General features: G+C 38.6%; 1 pseudogene; it reads left to right on the top strand.

The window, feature by feature from the left end:
* The first annotated feature begins 109 nt into the window (after positions 1 to 109).
* Positions 110 to 1,377, top strand: LOC133754312 (atlastin-2-like; annotated as a pseudogene).
* Positions 1,378 to 24,598: the final 23,221 nt, after the last annotated feature.

Raw genomic sequence — 24,598 nt, 5'->3', positions numbered from 1 at the left:
ATCTCGTCCACGACCTCCCAAGGATTATCCAAGTTGAATTGGTGGAATCAATGAACCATTGACTGACTTTACATGGCGGGGTGGTTGTGAAAGAAAGACAATAGGCATACAAGTTTGAAATGAAGTATTTGTGATTGACAGACCTAATGGAACAAAAGTGGCTGTGCTGCTAATGGATACCCAGGGTGTCTTTGATAGCCAGTCAAGGATCAAAGTCTGTGCCACAGTGTTTGCTTTAAGCACCATGACCAGCTCTGTGCTGGTGTATAATTTATCTCAGAATATTCAAGAAGATGATCTTAAACACAATTTTAGAGTATGGAAGACTTGCAATGGAAGAAATCTACCAGAAACCATTTCAGACGTTAATGTTTTTGATTTGAGGTTGGAGTTATCCTTGTGAATATTCATATGGTTTGGAAGGTGAAAAACAGTTTCTTGAAAAAAGATTGTGGATAAAACAAAATCAACATGAAGAGCAGCAGAATGTAAGGAAGCATATTCACGATTGTTTCTCGATTCTTGGTTGCTTCTTTTTGCCACATCCTGGTCTTAATGTTGCAACTAATCCTAGTTTTGATGGGAAATTGAAAGATATTGATGAAGACTTTAAATGAGAGCTTCTACATTTGATTCCCTTGCTTCTTGCCCCTGAAAACTTGCTAGAAAAAGAGATCAGTGGATCTAAAGTCACTTGTAGAGATCTCGTAGAGTATTTTAAGGCTTACATTAAAATATATCAAGGAGAGGAACTGCCACATCCAGGAAACAGCTGAAGCTAATAATCTTGCTGCAGTAGTAGGAACAAAAGACATTTTTTTGCAAAAGTAGGGAACAGATCTGTGGTGGGGATAAGCCTTATATTGCACCTTCAGATCTGGAGCGAAAACACTTGGATCTCAAGGAAGTGGCAATCAAACAGTTTTGTTCTGTAAAAAAAAATGGGTGGAGATGAATTCTGCCATCGTTATCAGGACCAGCTTGAAGCTGAAATTGAAGAAATCTATGCACAATTTATAAAGCACAAGGATGCCAAAAACATCTCCTATGCTGCTCTCACTCCTGCCATGCTGTTTGTGGTCATGTTTGCAATGTATGTAATCTGAGGACTGACTGGCTTCATTGGCCTGAACTTGATCGCCAGCTTGTGTAACCTTGTCATGGTGTTGGCATTGACATCTCTCTGTACTTGGATGTATGTTAAATACTCTGGGGAGTTCAGGGAAATTGGAACAATGATTGATCAGATTGCTGAAACAGTTTGGGAACAGGTATTGAAGCCCCTGGGTGACAATTAGATGGAAAACATAAGGCAGTCTGTAACAAACTCTGTCAAAGGAGGCCTGACTGACCAGGTGTCACACCATGCCCGATTAAAGACAGACTTATGGACTCCACTCTCCCTCTTGTTCGTGCTTGTTATACAATGAGAACTCAAACAGAAATAAACCAAAGTTTACAATCAGCTGTAGAGGTAGTTTAGTGTAACTGGCTTCACAGATGGCTGCCACAGAGTGTGAAACTGTTTATTGGTTTTAGGCATTCTTTTAATGGCTCCTGTGACATGGAAATTGACTGAGGGGCATTAGTTTCTCATGCACATTTGTGCTTTGTTTAATTCTTTTGTTTTCTTTTACTTATTCTGATGTTCTTAAAATTTTATGTAAAAGGATATTTTATGGAAATATTTTATGAAACCTATTTAGAGTCTCTTTAACATAGTGTGTCCTATTGAAAATTTAATTTGTAGAGCATTTATGAATCATTGTATCAAGAATCGGATTGGAATGAAAATGAAGCCTTTATTGAGCCACCACATTAACAGTATATTTGCTTTACTGCCTCAGTACCAGTATTACATAAATGCATGTATCAGAACCTCCATTGCAATTACATGACCACTCTCCTAGTTAAGGAAGCAATTCTGAGGTGTACATTTGTCTTGCCTTTTTAAGTTCGTAAACCTGCCCTAAAAGGAGATGCATATCTGGGAAACTGAACTGCCTTTTTGTAGTTTAGCCTTCATGTGCATAAAATATGCCATTAATTTTATTGGGGGAGAAATTCCATCCAAAAATGTTGCCTACAGCTGTGAGTTAAGAGTGTCTGTGCAGTGTGCAGCTTTTATTTTCTAAAATCACAGATAAGGCATGTATATGAATTATAAATCTATAAATACAATTTTGTATTCAAAGTTTTGTAGTTTATGGCAAAATCTGGTTCCGTGGTAGGCTAAGAACTACAGTCCCTGTGAAAAGAATATTTGTGGCTCATGTCAGTGTGTGAATGCATAGACAATTGGAAGTTCTTGATATTTATCTTGAGCACTGCAATCTCACCCCCAAGGGAATTCAATGGAAATGTTTATCGTGACTTTGTCCTCTGTTGTTTTTAAAGCTATTTCCTGTAATTTATTTTCAGTACAGAATTGAAAATTTGTTGTGTATACATATATAGTGCAATAAAAATATGTAATTTTATGATTTCAGAGATCTTTAGATGGAACTGTTCCTGTAGGAACCTGTCTCTTATTTCATCTGCTTGTTAATAACCAAAGGCCTTTAATAGTTCACTAAGCCTTTCACTCCACAGTTAGTGATAAATTAAAATGGAAATACTCAGCAAGAGAGGGAAGACACTGATGTGTATGTCTATAAGGAGGGCTTGACTCAAATCATATCTCTGAAATGGGTTTGGCCAAGATTTAGGAAGGAAATGACTCCATTGGTGCTTGGAACATCTTTGAATCAAACTTGGTGTGGTCTATTCCTCACTAGAGAAGGCATACTGGAGAAGGAACCAGGTGCACCCACCTATGTACGTGGTACATGATTGGCAAAATGGAACAATGTACTCTTCCTTCAGTGTGCCTTATGCTCCTTGACATTTTGCCTTTGCATATCCCTTTCCTGTCAGGGCTAATTAAATGTTATCCATCTTTTAAATACACACCTTCTTCCTCAAAACTTTCTCCTAAGATGGCCCAAGTGCTTGGGTCCCTGCGCTCACATGGAAGACTGGGAAGAAGCACCTGGATCCTGGCTTCAGATTGGCAAAGCACCAGCTGTGGCAGCCATTTGGGGAGTGAACTAATGGAAGGAAGACCTTTCTCTCTGTCTCTCTCTCACTGTCTATAACTCTACCTGTCAAATAAATTAAAAAAAAAAACTTTCTCCTCAACCCTTATTGAAAACCTAATTAATTTTTTCATTTCTTAACATACTTACCTCTTTTTTTTTTGACAGGCAGAGTGGACAGTGAGAGAGAGACAGAGAGAAACATCATCCTTTTTCCGTTGGTTCATCCCCCAATGGCTGCTGCGGGCAGCGCACTGCAGCTGGTGCACTATGCCAATCCGAAGCCAAGAGCCAGGTGCTTCCCCTGGTCTCCAATGCAGGTGCAGGGCCCAAGGATTTGGGCCATCCTCCACTGCACTCCCAGGCCAAAGCAGAGAGCTGGACTGGAAGAGGAGCAACCGGGACTGAATACGGTGCCGCAACCGGGACTAGAACCTGGTGTGCCAGTGCCGCAGGCAGAGGATTAGCCTATTTAGCCACGGTGCCGGCCCACATTCTTATGTTTTATAGTATTTTAGTTATGTCATGATTACCTTATTTTCCTTGTTAAATTGTAAAACTCTTGAACAAAGAATTGAACCTCATTCATTTTTTTTTAACTTTTATTTAATGAATATAAATTTCCAAAGTACAGCTTATGGATTACAATGGCTTTCCTCCCACCCATAACTTCCCTCCCACCCGCAAGCCTCCCCTTTCCCGCTCCCTCTCCCCTTCCTTTCACATCAAGATTAATTTTCAATTCTCTTTATATACAGAAGATCAGTTTAGTATGTATTAAGTAAAGATGTCAACAGTTTGCACCCACATAGTAACACAAAGTGAAAAATGCTGTCGGAGTACTAGTTATAGCATTAAATCACAATGTACAGCACATTAAGGACAGAGATCCTACAGGATATTTTTAAAAAATTGATTAATTTTCTATACAATTTCCAATTTAAAACCAAGGTTTTTTTTTTCATTTTCAATTATCTTTATATACAGAAGATCAATTCAGTATAAACTAAGTAAAGATTTCATCAATTTGCACCCACACAGAAACACAAAGTGTAAACATACTGTTTCAGTACTAGTTATAGCATTACTTCACATTGGACAACACATTAAGGACAGATCCCACATGAGACGTAAGTACACAGTGACTCCTGTTGTTGACTTAACAATTTGACACTCTTGTTTATGGCGTCAGTAATCTCCCTAGGCTCTAGTCATGAGTTGCCAAGGCTATGGAAGTCTTTAGGGTTCGCCGACTCTGATCTTATTCTGACAGGGTCATAGTCAAAGTGGAAGTTCTCTCCTCCCTTCAGAGAAAGGCACCTCCATCTTTGATGGCCTCGTTCTTTCCACTGGGATCTCACTCACAGAGATCTTTCATTTAGGTCTTCTTTTTTTTTTTCCAGAGTGTCTCGGCTTTCCATGCCTAAAATACTCTCATGGGCTCTTCAGCCAGATCCGAATGCCTTAAGGGACCTGGAACCAACCCAAATGCCCATCAACAGTAGACTGGATAAAGGAATTAGGGGACATGTACTCTATAGAATACTACACAGCAGTCAAAAACAATGAAACCCAGTCATTTGCAACAAGATGGAGGAATCTGGAAAACATCATGCTGAGTGAATTAAGCCAGTCCCAAAGGGACAAATATCATATGTCCTCCCTGATCGGCCACAACTAACTGAGCACCAAAGGGGAAACCTGTTGAAGTGCATTAGACACTATGAGAAACAGAGACTTGATCAGCTCTTGTCCTGACTGTTGATGTACAATGCAATACTTTATCCATTGTAGTATTTTTTTTTGTTCTAGTACTATTGTTTGAACTCTGTAATTAACACACAATTATTCTTAGGTGTTTAAATTTTAACTGAAAAGTGATCCCTGTTAAATATAAGAGTGGGAAAAAGAGAGGGAGGAGATGTACAATTTGGGACATGCTCAATGGGACTTGCCCCAAATGGTGGAGTTAGAAATGTGCCAGGGGATTCCAATACAATCCCATCAAGGTGGCATGTACCAATGCCATCTCACCAATCCAAGTGATCAACTTCAGTTCACAATTGATGGCTCTGATAGGTCTAAGAGTCAAAGGGATCACACAAACAAGACAAATGTCTGCTAATACTAACTGATAGAATCAAAAAGGGAGAGAAGGATCCAACATGGGAAGCGGGATACACATTCATTTATTTTTTAATCTGACATGATACTTAGTTCAGTATATTTCACACAACAGGTTCTCAAAAATTTTTATTGTATTTAACTGGATTTTTGTATTAAAGCAAATGTATTAATTTTATTACTGGAAATATTATAAAAAGTATTTGATTATACACTAAATTATACACTGGTTTTGAATTATAGCTTGATGATATATCAAAAATATTTTTTGTGCTATCGAATAGAACTAATTAAAAGGGCCAACTCTCTGGAGCAACAGTTTAAGATGCTGTTTGGGACTCCTGCATCCCATATCAGATTGTCGGTTCGAGTTCTGGCTACCCTGCACTTCTTACCTAACTTCCTTTCAATGAGCCTTGGAGGCAGCATATGATTGTGCAAGTGCTTGGAACCCTGCCACCTTGTGGGAGGCATAGGTTGACTTCTTGGTTCTGATTTCACATTGGCCCTGTCCTAGCTGTTGTGGACATTTAGGGATTAAACCAGTTGGATTATTTCTTCCTCTCTCTTCCTCTACTGCCTTTCAAATAAAATAAATAAATATATAATCTTTTCTGAAATTTGCATTTTAGTATACATTCTATAATTAATCTCTCAATGTTAGGAAACAGTGTTTAGTGTCCCCCCCCATGTAATTGGTCTTCACTTGGCCAATATTGCAGAAAGAATATACAGAATAAGGAGAAAAGATAAGGCGAGTAGCATCCAATAAGTTAGGGATTCCCATGACAAAATGCTGGATATCAAAGGACATCTGTTTTTTTCATAATAAAGTTTTATTTATTTATTGGAAAGAGCTACAGAGAAGATTGTCCATCTGCTAGTTCCCTCCCCAGATGGTCACAATGGCCAGGGCTGAGTTGGTCTGGACTAAGGGGCTTCATCGAGGTGTCCCACATGGGTGCAAGATCTCTTAACACGTGGGCCTTCTTGGGCTGCTTTTCCCAGGCCATTAGCAGGAAGCTGGATTGTAAGTGGAGCAGCTGGGACATGAACCACACCCATATGCGATGCCATTGTTGCTGGCGGTGGCTTAACCCACTGCACCACCACAGCAGCCCCTCAAAGGACATCTGTGACTTCAGAGAACTTAGATACTTGCATGCAAAAGACAGAAATAACATCTCCTCCTTTTGAAAACTAATCAAAGATGATAGAAAGTAGTATACAAAGAAAACAAACAAAAAAGTCATGCTTTTTAGGCATCTGCTTTGTTCTGTGTGATGGGATCAACAGAAGAACTAACTTAAATTGTACCATGAAACCACCATAAAATTTATTTTAGTACTAACAGTGACCGAATTAACTGGGAAGTTTCTCTTCAATTGACAACACCTGTTTCCAATTGTAATATTAAAAGCCAAGTTTTTGACAGATGTTAGAGGTAATTATATTATTTGGTCTTAAATGATTCCATCCTAATTTTAGTTTCCAGCTTCTAGTCAAGGTCTTTACAAGATTTAGGCACTTCAGCTCATTATAGTAGAGAATATACACTGTTGCTCCATGTATTATATATGCTGCATTAACCCGAGGCACAAAAGAGAAAGTGAGAAAGTAGATGTCATTCTTGGAAGGAGCAAGGTAGAATGGGTTACTGTTAAATTATTGACTTAATTTATTTGTAACTATTTTTAAAGCAGTTTCTTAACTATATCCACCATTTAAATTAAATTTTAAGAGGCAGAAATTTTTAAACTCACATATATCTTTCTTTCTCTACAAATGTGATATTTCCCTAACTCTTATGTATTGATATTCACATTCAGTTAGTTGTATTATGGATTATGAGTCAGAATACAAGAGTCATAAACTGTTTTCACCTTCCCTTCAGTTATAAATGCTACGAAGGGAGAAAAATACTTTAAAATGTTTTGTTTTATGATGTAGTAAATTTTTATGATTCTTCCTGCTATTAATACAGTTTTCCTTCACATTGTAGGACCTGTTCACATTAGCTTTTTGGTTATAGAAACTCCTTGGGTTTTCATGACTTCTATAGAGTTCTTGGAATATGTCTTTGGTACCCTACACCAAGTACAAGCAATATGAACCTAATGATGATACATGCCTTATTTGTATTAAGGATCCATATGTATAATAATGTATACTGTTAAAATTTTCATTCCTGTATTTTCAGTCATGTAACTATTTGTTACAATGTTAAAATGAAATCTAATATCTATAAAAAATGGTCTCCTCTGATTAAAGTGGCCCTCAATCCCATCTTTCCTCAACAGGGATTGTTGGGAAGGTGACAGGAAACTCCAGAATTGCTCAACATGTTCTGAAGAGCATTGCCCTCCACAAATATTATAGGAAACAAAAACATCTACAAGCCATAATTACAGAAGACAGCATAAGAAATGGAGATGCATGAATAAGTATTTTCTGTTCTTTTAGTTAAACTGATATTAGACAGCTAAAGATAAAATGGAATGTTATAGTTCCTCATCTTACTCTCAATAATACCTTCCTTAAATAATGATGTGATTTTATTACAGTTGTTTGCATGTCTCCATCTCATTAGATTTTGCATTTAGAGGTGATGCCTTGAATTTCAAATTTGGAATGACAGGACCTGCAAGAGAACCTGGCACACAGTAGGACTTTGATCACTATTTTGAATTAAGAAATGGATAGGTAAGTTTAAAACAACTGTTCACATGTAACAGATGTTTGTTCTGGAGCATTGTATCTGGTCCAAGATGCCCTAAATGACTTTGACCATTGGTCCTGAAACAGCTGAGTCGGATACCCAAATTTCAAGTAGTTACTCCTTATCTTATCTTGAGGAGGATGTATCATTGTTATACTATCTTCCTAATTAATGTACCAGGCTACCCTGTAGCCTCCCTTTCCAGCTTAAACTGCATATTGAGAGTCAGAGATAGGACATGATGGCTATTGGCAGTTGTTCAATCTCTGCTTATAGATACATACTTCTTAAGATTATATATTTAAAAGAGAGAGAGAGAGAGAGAGAGAGAGAGAGAGAGAGAGAGAGAGGATAGAGAGAGATTGAGAGATTTTGTATCTGCTAATTCAAGGAGCTGGACCTAGCCAAAGCCAGGAACTATGATCTCCGTCCATGTCTCTCATATGGCAGGTAGAGATCCAAGTACTTGTGCCATCATCTGCTGCTACTTAAGTTAGGTATTAACAGGAAGCTGAATAGAAAACAGAGGTGGGGAAAGAAACTTAAGCACCTTGGTGTGCGATCTGGGCATCCCAAGCAGCAGCTTAATGCACTCTGCCACAATACCCATGCCTACTCATAGATATTTTCACAAATACATAATTAAAACATTTTTAAGTATTAAGTTATTAATTATTCTTTGAATGGATTTATGTTTCCTGTTGCCTTTAGCTTCTCATTGTTTTCTTTTCTAGTATCTTAGTTCCTCCTCTAAAAACAAAGGAACACATCAAGTTACTCTGAGTCTGGTCTACAATTTTTTTTACTAGCTTCATGAGTCACTTAAACCAAAGTCTAGGCATCATTCTCAACAACTTCTTTCTCAGTGGGTATTTTATTTTTCCCAATTATGTTTCTAACAATATAGACTCTGAATTTAATTAAATCCTGTTTATTATTAATTTATAGCTATAGAATATCTTTATCTTAAATGATTGAGTTTGGCCAACTCATGAAGAATTTTCTCAATAAGCAATTATAGCTTATGAGTTCATTCTACTAACATCTTCTCAATACAGTTAATGAGCATGCAAACTTCAAACTGAGTTTTCCTAAATAAATTCCCTCCTACCATCATCTAAACCTATCCATCTCATTTGGACTCTCAGGTGTATTCCATTGTAGGGACACACTATGATTACCTGCTCCTCTCTTCTCTTTTTTCTTGGTTGAGCATTGGACTTTGTGTTTTTCAGAGGACTTTTTCAGTTCATTAATGCTTCTGAATTTATTAGCATAAAGTTATTGATAATGTTTATCATCCTTTTAATGTTTATGGGATCTACAATGATGTCCCCCTTTCCTTCTGATGTTGGTTATTTATTGTTAGTTTCTGTTTATCTTCTTTGGTTAGTTTTTCAAAGATCCAGCTTTTGATTTCAGCAATTTATTTAGTTTGGTATTAGGCTTCAGTGGTTTTCTGTTTATTCTTCCTATTCTTATGACTGCTTTGTATTTATTTTACTCTTCCTCAGATTTCCTAGGGTGGGAGTCTAAGAACGTGACATGCATATTATTAATTCTAAGTCACAGAAGAATGTCACTGGTAGAATTTCTGTGAAACTACTTAAAGTAGAGCTCTTCCCAAACTTTGGAGCCAGATTATGTTACATTTCAATGTCAGATTTAATTATTAGGGTGATAGATTTGAGGGGTCCCAGATAGGGGAATTGAATGAAAGTATCTTCACTCCAATGTAATTTTACAAATATCTAGGGTTTGCTGATTCATTAAGCCTTCACGAACCTCAGTCTTCCCCTCTATAAAGTGGGTTTGATAATCCTGCCTTGACTTGTCTCCCAGGATTGTGTGAGAACCAAAAGAGTTACAAGACAAAGTATCTGAGAAGAGGAAAAGATACATAAACATGAGTGGCATCCGGTGGAGGTACCCCCACCGAGCCCACGTCCTCTCCTACGGAAGCACATGTTGGAGTTAGATCAGAGCAGTACTGGCGCCTCCACTCGGTTCACAGAAGGAGCACACCGCGGGCTTCCGGGCGAGCTTCGGCCAGGCCCTCGCTGTGGCTGCGGGGCTGATGGAACGCCACCTAGCGCTGCACCTGGCTCCGCTCCCTCTCTTTACTCCAAGTCTGAGAATAGTAGGTAGGACACTGATGATCCTTCCACAGTTAAGGCCATGGAAATCGCAAATTATGTATTTTTAGAATCATATTCAATTTTCAACAATGTTCATACAGTTACCATACACCAGTAAATCTTAACATTTTTTAAAACTGACTGTTGAAGAGGTACTACTTCAATCTATATTACCTATTTTTTAACTATTAGTATTCAATATACCTTTAATGATGTTAGTATAAAAATAAATATATTTATAGCTAATAAAAAATAATCATGTAGCTAATAAAATGTTACCTAAAAAAACAATAGTTTATAACTTTCTGCCATGTATTGCATTGGTTACTATATATATACATATATATATTCTAATTCTTAGTAGTGACAACGATAGTATTATTGGGTATTATTGATAATAGCTTACATTACATGAATGCTCATTTCAAGTCCCCTATTCTGTTGATTCTCTGCAAACCTAACTTACAACAACTGTATCTTATATGTACCATTGTTATTGGTATTTTATAAGGAAGGAAACTGATGTATTTAAACATTATTTACCCTAATATAAACAGGTAATAAGGAGAAGAGCAAGAATTTGAAATCAAGGAGCTTTACTGTGTCAGTGTAAATGGAGCAGTTTGGGAATTTAGAGAATATAAAGGGACTTCCAGGGCAAAGTCATGTTTCAGTGGGATTACTTGTTTGTATTGGGGTAACTTTGGATGTTGAAAGAATGGACTGTCCATGAGGCCAATCTTTCTGTCCGTGTTTCTGCCTACTTGTAAATTGCATTTACTGGAAAAATTACATAACCTCACTAAGACATGATTTTCTTATTTGTAACATGATTAATTTTATCCATATTTTGAACTATTAGAGACAATGAAAATGCAGAAGCTTGATACACACATTCTTCACTTTCCCGGTTTATGTGCCCAAGATAGGCAGCTTTCTGGCTCAGTACCCATAGACTGGAAGAAAGTCAAGTATCTGTGAAGAAGAGTCCTGCCAAATGAGTGTGCAGGATATTCATTTTTCTTCATCTCCCTCAAGGACAACTCTGACCACCTACATTGTTACACTTAGGAAAAGGGGACACTAGACACGTTGAGACTGTTGCGTATGGTTCCTACTTGGCACTGATAGTTGCAGACTCAATGTTTCATCACGGAACCCCTGCTAGAGTTGAGCTATATGTGACCCAAGTGAAGAATTAAATCATGCTCCTGTACTGGTCCATAGAAGGTCTAATGAAATAGTAGGGATTAACCTGTTGAATGTTGGGAGAAAAGGCAGACAGGACATTTGCAAAAGATTTGGGAAAGAAGATCAGTTGATTCCAGAAGCCAGTTGTATTTTTGAATTACAAAACCGTAGACAGAAGGGGCAACAGTGGTCAGAAATGTGGATGGAAAGCTAAGTGTGGAACTTACATCATGGAAACCATATGTGCTGATTTGATTTTTTAGGCAATGGAGTCTTGAAAGGATTTAAGCCAAAGCAGGGATGTGAACATATTGTAGATCTAAATAATCACTCTGCCAGTGTTATGAGAATGAATCATGTGAGCGAATGCACATGACAGGGAAATTATGCAGTTTATTAATTTATAAATATGAGTCAAAAATAAGAAGTACCAGAAACAAGGCACATAGAAGTGAGGAGATTTGGAAGATATCAAGAAATTACAAGTGTTTGTATGTAGTTACTTACTGGGTATGAAAGGGAGGAAGAATTAGATACAATTTCTAGGTTTCTGGCTTAGGAAATTGAGTAAATAGAGATGCCATTAACTAAACATTGAAAGAGAGAGGAAAAAACCTGGCAGAAATGAAGTAGTTCAGATTTTGACATGTTGAGGCAATGTTGAAGTGATAATATTCACTAGAAAGATTCTGAATTCAGCACAAGAACCAAACTGTATGTTCACATTTGAGTGTCACCAGGAACCAGATACAGTGGAGGAGCTCACCTAGTATAAGAGAAGGAGACTGAGATTGGCACATCGGGATGCACAGCATGTACATGGAGGGACATGTGGTCATAATCTACACACACAGAGCACTGGGAAAGCACTTTATCAAGGAAGACTAGTGGGAAAGGGAGTAAGTGATCCATGGCATTACACGTTGCCGAGAAGCAAACTTAAATAAAAGGTGAGGCACAGGCAGGGACAGACCTTGAGTAGAGAGGAGATGCCTATTTGAAGATTTCCTGGTTTCCCCTGGTTTTGTTTTATATGAATTGACTACAATGTTCTTCGTATAGGAGTTTCCGGTTTGCCAGTCTCATCTCTGCCTCAAGCCTTCTGTCTGGCTCCCATCAAAGGTTTCTTTTGTCTACCTCCTTACCATACCTTGGTTCTCAGGTCATTTCCCCATGCCTAGGATCTTGTGTGAGAGACCATGCTATATTATGTCTCCCTACCAAATTCTCTTAAGACACATTGCATTTCTATATTTTGCCCTTTTTATAGCTTATGAAATACTTATTTGTGAAGTTTATTCTAAGTGTCTTTTTTTTTCCCATAGTCAATTGTAGGTAAAAGGTAAAAGAAATTTTATATTTCTGTTCAACTTTGTGCTTCTAGTACCTGGCCGAGTGCCTGTGACAAAATAAACATTCAGTGTATATAATTGAACTCGATCATTGTATTCATTAACATTTAGGTGCTGCTTACTATGTGACAAAGTGTAAAGCACTTTATACAGCTCATTTGACTGCTGATTGAGGAGCATAGCAAACAAGGACATGATTAGAAAATTATGGACCAATTGCAAGAACTTCTTCCTGAGGATTGTACTGAGAAATATGAGAAAAATCATGTCTCTGTAGACAATAAACTCAATGGAGGGTGATGACTACTGAACCAGAATGCCTAGGATCAAATGCTGCTTCTGTCTCTTAATCAATATGCAGTAACTTAATCTTTCTAATCACTAAATTTTCTCCCTTTCTTCATCCATATTATGACAATAGCAGCATTGACCTCATAGGTGGATATGGGTATTCAATGATTTACTACACGTGAAATACTCAGAACAACGTCCAGCTTTGAATGGCTGTTTATAGGTCTCAATAATATAAGGAGTATCCAAAAGTTCATGAACAATGCACATTAAGATAAAGCTATGCATGCATTTCAAATTTTTGTTTTCATCAAAATGAACATCTTTTTATAGATTTTATTTATTTGAATGGGTGACAGAGAGGGAGAGACAAAGAAAGAGATCTCCCTTCCACTCTTCCACTCCATTAAATAACTGCAATGGCTTGGAATGGGCCAAGCCAAAGCCAGAAACAGGGACACAGGTACTTGAGCCATCTTTTGCTACTTTCCCAAGTGCATTAGCAGGAAGCTGGATGGGAAGCAAAGCAGCCAGGACTTCGACTGGCACTCTGATCCTGGATGCTGGTGTGGCAGACAGTGGCTTAACCTTTTGTGCCACATGACCAGCCCCCAAAATCTTTTAATTATATTGTACCACAAACTTTTTAAAATCCCTTCATATATTTTTAATAGTTTACCACTTTTTCTCCCCAACCGAATCCCATTCTTTCCCAGATCTCTGTTTTGGAAGCAGGCCATTGACTCTTAGCCAGTAGGAATAACCTGAAACTTAATTTTAACTTGGAGCATATCCCCAGTCACATCTCTCATTTATCTTCTAGGGACCTGAATGGGTTTCAAACCCCTAGGTTTACATCTGTCCATTTGATGCTATTCTAATTAAAATTGTACTGCTGCTGCTCATAAGCAGAATGTCATCACTTCAAATAACATTTGGACATGACTATAGGAAACCCCATTAAAAATTACATGACCTGTTCAATGATTATATCCATTAAAAAGGAAATAGCAATGAAAAGAAGATTGGTATCAGACTTCTCAGTGCCTCTATTATAGGGTGAAATCTCTGATTTATTTCAATTGATTTGCCACTGGGATATTCAAGCTAATGCTATATTATTTCATGGAAACCAACAAAAGTGGCTTTATATCAAAATTTAATTACTGTGTAAATAATTTATAATAGAACTTTAAGAAAATATAGATTATTATGTAAGCTTTTGTGTAGAGAAGATATTTATGACCATAATATAAAAATAGAAAATTAATGAAAAATATTAATTTGCTTTGTAAAAAATTCAAATTATATGTTAAAATAAAAACAAAAATATGAATGACAAAATAAAGTTCACTTACATTGTAAAATGTTATTCTAAATAAATGGGGAACTTATAAAACTCAAAGGAAGATTAATCATAAAAATAGTTGTAGTCATGAGCACGCAGTTAGCAAACATGTAAAAGGAGTCAAATGAACAATAAAGACATGCTCCTCCCAAGCCAAGAAAATTAACAAGGCATTTTTTGTATATCTCATTATAAAATATTTTAAAAAATTTTTCTCATTGGCCTGCACCACGGCTTACTAGGCTAATCCTCCACCTGCGGCGCTGCACCCCGGGTTCTAGTCCTGGTTGGGGCTCCGGATTCTGTCCCAGTTGCTCCTCTTCCAGTCCAGCTCTCTGCTGTGGCCCGGGAATGCAGTGGAGGTTGGCCCAAGTCCTTGGGCCCTGCACCCGCATGGGAGACCAGGAGGAAGCACCTGGCTCCTGGCTTCGGATTGGTGCAGCAGGCCGGCTGCAACATGCTGGCTGGCCACAGTGGCCATTCAGGGGTGAACCAACGGAAAAAGGAAGACCTTTCTCTCTGTATCTCTCTCTCACTGTCTAACTCTGCCTGTCAAAATTTTTTTTTCTCATAAGATTTATTTTTTGAAAGAGTTACAGAGACAGAAGAAGGAGACATTGATTGAGAGATATTTGATCCACTGGATCACTCTCTAGATGGTTACAATGGCGGGGGCTGGGCCAGGCCCAGGCCAGGACTAGGAGCTTCATCGGGGTCTCCAACCTGAGTAGTAGGGGCCCAAGCACTTGAACAATTTTCCTCTGCTTTCCCCAGATTAGTAGCAGGGAGCTGGATCTGATGTAGAACAATTGGGATATGAATCAGCATTCATATGGGATGGGTGCTTTACTAGTGGTAGCTCGTGCCACATCAGCCCCTAAAATAATGATTTCTAGAAATATCTTAAGTGCTCATGAATAAGAAACTGTTAAATTATGCATGTGTATTTCACAAAATGCTTTATAGTGATGAAAGTTTAAAAATAATATAAAACATTAAAAGCCATTAAAATTAATTAGGTAAATCTATATGCTTATATATAAAGATAGATAACATATTATTCAGAAAACCTTCGAATTAAAGGTAAGAACTTCCCTTTTGGTTAAAAGAGCACATACACAGTCATATGTATATTTTCATGTCATATATACATTTATATGTGTGCATATGTTTTCCTAGACTATTACAAAGTAGATAATTAAGGAATTTGACAGTTATTGCAAAGTTGAAATGTGAAATGTACGAAAGGATTATTAAATTTTTATTTTCTATTAAAGGAAGCTAATATGTTTTTTTTTTATTTATGTGACAGGTATAGTTATAGACAGTGAGAGAGAGAGGCATAGAGAAAGATCTTCCTTCTGTTGGTTCACTCCCCAAATGGTTGCTACAGCCAGCGCTGCGCCAATCCAAAACCAGGAGCTAGGTGCTTCCTCCTGGTCTCCCACACGGGTGCAGGGACCCAAGCACTTGGGCCATCCTCCACTGCCCTCCTGGGTCATAGCAGAGAGCTGGGCTGGAAGAGGAGCAACCAGGATTAGAACCTGGTGCCCATATGGGATGCTGGCACCGCAAGTGGAGGATTAACCAAGTGAGCCACGGTGCTGGCCCTCATTATTATGTTATTTAAATAGAAATAATTTTGAGGGAAAATAAATTTTAATGCAGAGAAACAAGGACTGTCATCAATTGTGTACTGAAACAATCATTGAATCTTAAAATGTTAATTTTACTCACATGCATTACATTTTTGATACTCTATTAGTTACCACAGATCAGGGAAAATGCATGGTTTTGTTTTGGAGGAGGACTGGCTTATTTCATTAAGTATAATGGTTTCCAGTTGTGTCCATTTTGTTTCAAAAGACAGAATTTCATTTTTTTATGTCTGAGTAATACTCCATAGTGTATATACACCATCTTAATCCATTCATCAATTGATGAACATCTGGGTTGATTCCATATCTTAGCTAATGCGAATTGAGCTTCAGTGCGCATGGGGGTACAGATAACTCTTTCATATGTTTATTTCTTTCTGTTTGGGTAAATTTCCAGTAGTGGGATGCCTGTATCATATGGCAGATCTATGTTAAGATTTCTGAGGTATCTCCATAATGTCTTCCACAGTGGCTGGACCAGTTGACATTCCCTTCAACAGTGGATTAGTGTACCTTTTTTCCACATCCTCGCTAGTATTTGTTGATTTCTGTTGATGTCTCAGGCTTTGTTTTTCTTGTGTAAGATTGCTTTTGTGATTCAGGGTATATTGTGTTTCCATATGAATCTTTGCATCATTTTTAAAAAAAATCTCAGAAGAATGCCACTGGTATTTTGATTTGGTTCACATTGAAACTGTATATTGTCATTGGTAATAGGGACATGTTGATGATATTAATTCATTCAATCAACAAACATGGAAGATTTTTTTTCATTTTTTGTGTCTTTTATTAATGTTTTGTAATTTTCTTCATAAAGATCTTTGGCCTTTGATTTCATTGGTTAAATTTATTCCAAGGTATTTATTTTTTGGTAGCTATTGTGAATAGGATTGATCTTAGAAGTTCTTTTCAGGCTGGTGCCGTGGCTCAATAGGCTAATCCTCTTCCTGCAGTGCTGGCACCCCAGGTTCTAGTCCTGGTCGGGGTGCCGGATTCTGTCCCGGTTGCCCCTCTTCCAGGCCAGCTCTCTGCTGTGGCCTGGGAGTGCAGTGGAGGATGGCCCCAGTGCTTGCACCCGGCACCCGCATGGGAGTCCAGCAGAAGCACCTGGCTCCTAGCTTCAGATCAGCGCGGTGCACCGGCCGCAGCGGCCATTGGGAGGGGTAAACCAATGGAAACAGAAGACCTTTCTCTCTGTCTCTCCCTCTCTCACTGTCCACTCTGCCTGTCAAAAAAAAAAAAAAAAAAAAAAAAAGAAGTTCTTTTCGAGCCATGACATTTTTCCGTGTATTCAAAGGCTACTGATTTTTTTGTGTTAGTTTTATACCTATCATTTTACCAAACAGTTTTGTAAGTTCCAGTAGTCTTTTACTGGAGTCTTTTGTTTCTCCAATATATAGAATTATGTCTTCTGCAAATATGGGTAGCTTTTCTTCTCCTTTCCAATGTGTATCCCTTGATTTATTTTTTCTTGCCTAATGGTTCTGTCTAAAATATCCAGGTTTATTGAATAGGAATGGTGACAGCAATAGAACCAGGCATTTTTCTCTGGTTGGGACAAGAATGGTGGGAATGTTTTGAATTCTCCCCACATTGAATAAGATGCTAACTGTCGGTTTTTCATAAATTGCCTTGATTGTGTTAAGAATATTATTTCTATATGCAATTTGTTTAAGGTGTTCATCATAAAAGGATGTTTTATTCTATCAAATGTTTTCTGTGCTTCTCATGAAATAATCATATGGATTTGTTGTTCAGTTTGTTAATGTGATCACATTTACTAATTTGTGAATGTTGCACCATCAGTGCATACCAGGGGTAAGTTGGTCCAATTGAACTTTCTGATGTGTTTCTGGACCCGATTAACTAGTATTTGGTTGAAGATTTTTGCATCTATGATCATCAAGGCTATTGGTCTATTGTCTTCTTTCTCTTCTGTTTCTTTTTCTGATTTAGAGATTAGAGTGATTCTGGCTTCATAGAAGGAGTTTGAAAATATTCCTTCCCTTTCAATAGTTTTGAATAGCTAGAGAAGAAGTGGAATTAGTTCTTCTTTAAATGACTGATAGAATTCAGCCGTGAAGCCATCCTGTCCTGGGATTCTCTTTGTTGGGGGAGTCTTTATTACTGATTCAATCCCCATCTTGGCTATTGGTCTCTTTCCATTTTCTGTCTTCATGACTCAATTTTGGCGAACTGTATTTGTCTAAGAATCTACTCATTTCTTCTAAATTTGTTGGCAGATAGCTTTTTGTAGTAATTCCTGATGATTCTTTTTTATTTCTATGGTATCTGTTGTTACCTTTCCTTTTTCATTTCTGATTCTCTTAATTTGGGACTTATACCTCTTTTTTGAGAGAGGGAGAGAGAGAGAGAGAGAGAGAGAGAGATGTCTTTAATCCACTGATTCACTCCACAAATGGCCACAATGCCTGGAGCTATACCAATCTGAACCCAGGAGCCAGCAGCTTCTTCTGGGTCTCCTATGCAGTACAGGGGTCCAAGGACTTGATTCATCTTCTACTGATATCCCAGGTCATAGCAGAGAGCTGGATCAGAAATGGAACAGCCAGGACTTGAATTGGTGCACATATGGGATGCCGGCACTGCAGGCTGCTGCTTTACTTGCCATACCACAGTGCCAGCCCTTAGAATTTCTAAAACTGTGTATTAATAATTTGTTTTGGATCTAACAGATGTCTATAGAACAGAGAGAGAGACACGTCTTCTATCCACTGGTTGATTCCACAATTGGCCACAATGGCCAGAGCTGTGCTGATCTGAATCCAGATGCCAGGTGCCCCTTCTGGGTCTCCCACACAGGTGCAGGGGTCCAAGGACTTGGGCCATCTTCTACTGCCCTCCCAGGCCATAGCAGAGAGCTGGATTGGAAGTAAAGCAGCTGGGACTCAAACTGGCACCCATATGGGATGCTGGCAGTGCAGGCAGTTGCTTTACTGGCTATGCCACAGCGTCGGCCCCTCTGCCATTCATCTTTGAAATCTGGATTGAGTTCCAAGTGTGATGAGTTCCTAGGCCCCAGCTTCAGCTCGGCTCATCCTCGGTTGTTGTGGGTATTTGGGGCATGAGCCTACAGACTGGAGTCTCTCTCTCTCTCTCTCTCTCTCTCTGTCTGTATTGCATATGTCTATCTCTATTTCTCAAATAAATTAAAACTAAATAAGTTTTTTTCAAAAAAAGGCCATTCTCACTTCCTTTTCATCATCAGTGCTGGGCCCAACCTCAACCACCCATCCTACTCTGATTCCTACAAGTGTGGTGTCCACCATGGCCACGAGATCTTGAGGATGTCCCCTAGAATGTGAAGGCAATCTGGATGGTGGGTTCAAGGGCAAGCATGGAAGACAAATCCCTGATTCCTCTTATTACTCAAGAAATATCCTGCTGATTAGATAGGAGGCTACAGTCCCTAGAGATAAATCTATTATTTAAATATTTATTTATTTGAAAGACAGGAGAGAGAGAGAGAGAGAGAGAGAGAGAGAGAGAGATTAACAGGTCATGAGCAGGAAGCTGGATCAGAAGCCAGGACTCAATTGGTGCTGCTATGTAATGTACCAGCATTTCAAGCATCAGTTTAGCATCGGCCCCCTCCTTATCTCTCTCCCAGAACTTTCTGAAGACCCTTCTCATGGCTTTTCCTAGCTATTGCCTCACACTCTGTCATTTTCTAGACCATTCACTCCTGCTTCCCTTTCTGCTTCCCTCACCCATCTCCTCCCCCAGGCCTCTCCTCCTGCCTCATGCATGGACTCAGGAAACCCCAGATCTCCCCGATGCCACAGTACCTGCAGAGGGTGCTTATGAGTCCCAGTGAGTCCCAATCTCCCCTGGGGGCTGCCAAGGGGACAAAAGCAGGAGGTGCCTCTGGGTGACACCTCTTCTCACAAGGAGTCTGGGTGGTAGGTTCTGCTATTGACTCAATGTCTCATGGTTGAGAAAAAAATGAGGCTCAGGAACTCAGTGTGATTCACTGAGATCAGAAACTCAGGGTAGCTGCTTTATCTTTTTTTAAACTTTTATTTAATGAATATAAATTTCCAAAGTACAACTTATGGATTACAATGGCTCCCCCACCATAACTTCCCTCCCATCCGCAACCCTCCCCTTTTCCGCTCCATCTCCCCTTCCAGTCACAGCAAGATTCATTTTCAATTCTCTTTATATACAGAAGATCAGTTTAGTATATATTAGGTAAAGATTTCAACAGTTTGCCCCCACATAGTAACACAAAGTGAAAAAATACTGTTGGAGTACTAGTTATAGCATTAAATCACAATGTACAGCACATTAAGGACAGAGATGCAACATGAGGAGTAAGTGCACAGTGACTCCTGTTGTTGACTTAACAAATTGACACTCTTGTTTATGGCATCAGTAATCACCCTAGGCTCTTATCATGAGTTGCCAAAGCTATGGAAGCCTTTTGAGTTCACCGGCTCTTATATTTAGACAAGGTCATAGTCAAAGTGGAAGTTCTCTCCTCCCTTCAGAGAAAGTTACCTCCTTCTTGGATGACCTGTTCTTTCCACTGGGATCTCACTTGTGGAGATCTTTCATTTAGATCATTTTTTTTGACAGAGTGTCTTGGCTTTCCATGCCTGAAATACTCTCATGGGCTTTTCAGCTGGATCTGAATGCCTTAAGGGCTGATTCTGAGGCCAGAGTGCTGTTTAGGACATCCACCATTCTATGAGTCTGCTGTGTATCCCGCTTCCCATGTTGGATCGTTCTCTCTCTTTTTTGTTCTATCAGTTAGTATTTTCAGACACTAGTCTTATTTATGTGATCCGTTTGATTCTTAGTCCTATCAGTGTGATAAATTGTGAACTGAAGATGATCACTTGGATTAGTGGGATGGCATTGGTACATGCCACCTTGATGGGATTGAATTGGAATCCCCTCTGTTGAGACATAAGTGGAGACACTATGCCCAATTTCCAGGATAGACACTTTTCCTAGGGCATTTGTATATTGGGTCTTGGGTGCCACCTACAAGTTCCTGATCCAATTGTTAAATAGGTGAGTGATTGCATTGTGCAAATGGCAATGGTAAAATTGCTACACATGTGCTGTGAGTTGGAAACCTCACTGCCTTTCCCTAAGCCAAAAACCTGTTCTCCTTTCAGTAAAGGAGGCTTGAGATCCCACTCAGGAGCTCCTCATCCTTGATGTAGACAGAAAATAGTAACTAGGCAGCTTTACATGGGCCCCAGAAACACATTTTTTTGAAGGTTCTGGTGGAAGTTTATCGATTAAACAAATATTATTCACATACTATGTGCAGCTACTTTTCCAGACACTTGGCAAAATTCAATGAACAGAAGCAACACCAAAACCTGGGTCCTGATTGTACTCTGGGAGTCAGACTCTCCTGGTAGACCTTCAAAGCAGGCCACATCCACAGAATGTCAATTTGAAACCCTGGTCTCCTGAAGATAGGGATGCATTATCCCATAGTCTTACATATGTGATGAACCTGAAGACAACTAAAAACTTGGTGGAATTCAGTTTCAGGAGGGGGGCTTCTTGAGGTGAGTGCTATGATGTAATATGTAGCTTGCAGCATTGTCACACTATATGGGCACTGGTTCAAGGTCCAGCTCTTCCACATCCAATTCACCTTCCTGATAACTCAACTGAGAAAACAGTAAAAGATGGCCCAAGTTCTTGGGCCCCTGCACTTATGTGGGTGACTTGGAAGAAGCTCTTGGCTCCTGGCCTTAAACTGGCTAGATTCTAGCCAACATGGCCATTTGAAGAGTGAACCAGTGAATTGAAGACTTCTTTCTCTCTGCCTTGCCTCTCCTTCTCTGTAATTCCACTTTTCCAATAAATAAATAAACCTTAAAAAGGGAGGGGTGCTGCTATGCCCTTGAAAGAATGTAACAAGGTTACGGTATTGGCTCAAGGCATGGGATTTATCTTTTCTGGCTTGTGCAGAGAGTCCCAGTGTCCCAAACCCACATGACTGTGCTTCCCCTTGCATATGCTCAGAACAATTATATAAATGCTGTTCACATGGATAGACTCATAACAAGAATGGTGTCCTTCCCTGGGACCTGAGGAATTCAAAGTATTCAAGGCCTTCAGTTTCTCCTGATGGCTGTGAATAATTAGAGCCTCAGCTCAAGAAAAATGGATTCTGGTTCCTGGCCATGGAATGAGGACAGGGGCAGAGTCTCTGGTGTCCGGTGGCAAAAATCAACATCCATAGCTCCGTGGTCAGCAGCAATCCCCACTGCATGGTGACTTCTGGGGCCCTAGAACTCCAGCTGCTAGTTAAGCTATGGAGGAATGCCTGCGGTTACACATTTCCAGGAAGTAAGGGTTAGCTCCTAACATTGTATATGCCCTCCCATGGAAATACCCTGTAAAGGACTGGGAGAACATTTACTGTTTAGCAATTCCAAATCCCAGTTGTTGTTTTTTTTTTTTTTTTAAGATTTAAGCTTTTTATTCAGTGGGAGAAATGCATAGAAGAGTGATAGCCCTAAGAGAGAGAAACCTGGATTCATATCAAGCACTGGGAGCCAGCCATGTGGAGGAGCATGCAGGCCAGGAAGCATAGGGGTGGCCTAAGGCCTCACCCCCAAAGGCGTGGGACAGCAAGGGCCTACAATGGCAAAAGAGGCAAGGAGGCCAAAACAGTTGGGCGCACTATGTCCCAGACCTTTAATGCACTTCCAAAGGGGAGTGGTTAATTATCCTGATTGGCAGGTGGGCACACAGGTGTGGCCAGGTAGGGGCATGAGGTCACACAGGGACATGGTGAATGTGTGGTCTTCCAGCTCACAAACCTAACCAATTTTATTCTGTACGCCTGCCTACAACATTCACCTCTCAGAGACTCCATTCCCTTAATCCTAAGGGATATTGAAGGGCATAGAATTAAAACATCTTCTACAGATGCTTCCTGGTTATGAGGGACGTAATGCAGGCCCTGCCTGTCCTGCGTCCGGAAGTCTAAGTCTATCTTAACTAACGAATTCATTTTGTGAACTGAAGCAGTCTCGGTCCCCACCAATTTCTTTTTTAAATTAGCAAACAAAAATTGTATATCTTCATGTGTACATTTTGACATATAAAATAGTAACCTGTTTTTAAGCATTTGGAGGAAAATGTTTTTAAATTTGATGAAATCTGCTTCATCAAATTTTCTGTTCTTGGTTGTGCTTTTGATTTAATAGCTAAGAATAATTTCCCTTAGTCCAAGAGCAGAAAAATTTGTTCCATTAACTCCCCTAAGAATTTTTTAGATGTAGAAATCATTTTTATGTGTCTAATCAATTTTGAGAATTCAAAGTCATTCTTTTGCAGTTGGATATCTACTTTTTTCCCAGGATCATTTGCTAAAGACTTTTCTTTTTATATTAAATTATTTCATACCTTTGTCAAAATCAATTTGCTATCAATGTTTCTATTGAATATGAAAATCTGTTGCAGTGACCTACATAAATTTATCTTTAATGCTAGTATCTCACATTTGATGTGTTATTTTATAATAATTTATATCAATCTGAGTTAATCACAATATTTTATTATGCCTTTTAAAGATTACTTTGTATTTTTTGTTTCTGTTGCAAATCCATATGGGTTTCGTGCAAGTTTTTCGAGTTCCAAAACTACGTATGGAATTGGAAGGGGTTGCACTGAATTTTCAGATCGACTTGTGGGGTTGTTGTATCCTTAACAGTAGTTAATATCACTGACCTGGAACATCAGAGGGCTTTCAATTCATTCATTGACTATTTGATTTCTTCTATCACATTTAAAGCAGTTTTCAGTCTGAAGTCTTTATGATTTTTTACTGAATTTGTTTCTGAAAATTCCTTGTAATCCTTTTGTGAATGGATTTATTTTCTTAATTTAATTTTCACATTGTTAAATACTGGTCTATATTCTTTTGTCTTATGATACTGAGAAATTAATATAATGAGTTTTTATATATTCTTTACAGTTTTAATGTATGTCAATAACATTCAATATATGACAAATAAGCCAGTTCTTTTATATTCTGAATAATTTAATTTCATTTTCTTGAATACTTTCCCCAGTTAATATCTCAGTCAGTATTAGCAAGGTTGGAAAAAGTGGAAACCATATTTGTGTTCTGAAACTTATAGTCTCTCACTATTGTATGTGATGTTGCCTGTGGGTTTTCATGGAAGAATATCAGGAGATTTCACAAGGTCCCTCCTATTAGTATTTTCTTGGAGGATTATCACTAATGGGTACTGAATTTTTCTAATTTTTTTGACTATTAAAATTATCATTTTGCTCCTTCACATAAGTGATATTGTGCATTACCTCAGCTGACTTTTTGATATCTTGTTAACTTGAAATTTGAAAAACAAAACCAAACAATAGATCATCACAGTATATAAAAATTTTTGTATTTTACTGAATCCAGTATTTTATAGATTCCTGTGTCTGTGTCATGCGGAATAATGTTCTGTTGTCTCCTGATTAGTACTGCTTTTAAAAAATTTTTAATTATTTATCTGAGAGGAAGGGGGGAGACAGTGAAATAGATCATGTATCTACTGGTTCACTCCCCAGTGGCTACAATGGATTGTACCAGACCAGGCCAAAGTGAGTAGCTTGGAATTCCTTTCATGTTTCCCATGTGGGTTGCAGGGGCCATTAGAAATTATGCTTGCAGCATCATTCACTACC

The sequence above is a fragment of the Lepus europaeus genome (genome assembly GCF_033115175.1).
Source record: "Lepus europaeus isolate LE1 chromosome 21 unlocalized genomic scaffold, mLepTim1.pri SUPER_21_unloc_1, whole genome shotgun sequence".
Taxonomy (NCBI): Eukaryota; Metazoa; Chordata; class Mammalia; order Lagomorpha; family Leporidae; genus Lepus; species Lepus europaeus.
This window is presented reverse-complemented; position numbering and strand designations above follow the sequence as displayed.